Source organism: Eschrichtius robustus, chromosome 5, assembly GCF_028021215.1.
Source record: "Eschrichtius robustus isolate mEscRob2 chromosome 5, mEscRob2.pri, whole genome shotgun sequence".
Lineage (NCBI taxonomy): Eukaryota > Metazoa > Chordata > Mammalia > Artiodactyla > Eschrichtiidae > Eschrichtius > Eschrichtius robustus.
Genome location: NC_090828.1, coordinates 28,464,834 through 28,466,505, shown reverse-complemented (window position 1 = coordinate 28,466,505; position 1,672 = coordinate 28,464,834).

Below are 1,672 nucleotides of genomic sequence, written 5' to 3'. Positions count from 1 at the left end.
AATGAAAGAAAAGGTGATGAGCAACATTTTTGCGAAGAAAAATAATGAGATTCCCAGCCATTTCCTTGCATTTTAGAAGATGGATGGGTCAATGGAATAAGACACTGGGTCCTGCATGCTGCAAGACATGCTTTGTTCTGTCTCTTTGTAGTATCGGCCAACACCCCAGTCTAAAATATGTGGGAGATTAAGGGACTGAGCCAATGAGCCTTTTAGCACAAATATTTGATTCCAAGTTTAAAGTTATATACAAGTTTTTTGTTTTTCCTTTAAAAAGAACTGCAAAACTTGTCTTAAAAAAGACAGGTCTTATTTAATTTTTTAAAAATTTAAAAAACAATTTAAAAACCATTTAAAGTTCTTTAGGAACTCATGGTTAAACAAACTCATATACCAAAATACATAGACTTGCATGTCAAAATATTTGAATGGATCTAATATAACCCTGGTTTCTTCCAAAAACAAAATAGTTCACTTAAGAGCCATTAAGGGACTTCCCTTGTGGTCCAGTGGTAAAGAATCTGCCTTACAATGCAGAGGACGTGGGTTTGATCCTTGGTCAGGGAACTAAGATCCCACATGCCACGGGGCAACAAAGCCCGCGTGCCACAACTACTGAGCTCGTGTGCCTCAGCTAGAGAGCTTGTGTGCCACAGCTACAGAGCCCACATGCCCTGGAGCCTGTGTGCCACAACTAGAGAGAGAAAAAAACACAACTAGAGAGAAGCTCGCGTGCTGCAACGAAGAGCCCTCGTGCCTCAACTAAGACCCAACACAGCGAAAAATAAATAAAAATAAATAATAAATAAATAAATCTTTAAAAAAAAAGAGCCATTAAAGTTACCTGAGGCCTATTAGAAGGCTCTGTGGAAATAGTTCATTACGCTCCCTGCCTCCCTTCCCCCATACAAATGTTTTAGTTTGTCAGCTGGGTTTTCCTGAAGCGTTTGCAGACTTCTTTCTCTGGTAACCACTTATGTGTCTCCCAGATGAAACCTCTTGAGTTCATCAGCACATCATTGACATGACCCTGCTGAAGGAAGCCACATCTGCTCTCACTTAAGTAGGTAGGATTGAACCTGCAGCAAACTTTACAGCACTCACTTGGCTCATGATGATGGAAATAATAATAGTTAATAATGACAGCCTACTGTACGAAGAGTGTTTAGTGTGTTCTAGACATTGTACCAGGAATCTTATATAGAGTGCATCATGTAGCTAACACAGCACAATTATTATCAGGACTTCCCCAAATATTTGAGAGATCCAGGGCAAGAGCATAAATAGAGGCCCCCTCCACCACCCCATGGACTGCCCTCCTCCCTTCTCACTCCCTCACATGTCCAAGCTCCATCCACATGCTCCACCCCCCCATCCCGACCATGCCCCCCAAACAGCTGCCCTTTGAGTACCAGTGTCCTTGGGTGAGTGCGTGAAGACTCTCTCTTAGATTTTGGAAGCAAGGGTGTAAATGGAGGAAATTCTGGAGCTCCAGGTATAAGGAGTGTGGTCTAGAAGACGTGTGGGCATGTCCTTGTTGTTCCACACATTCCCGTCCTGTGGGGAAGACTGTATCTGGAGGAGGCCAGAGGAGGCTCTCTGAACACCCATTCCAGGCCAGGGTCCCCAGTTGACCAAGTCTAATTACATACTGATCACTATGAGAAACAAA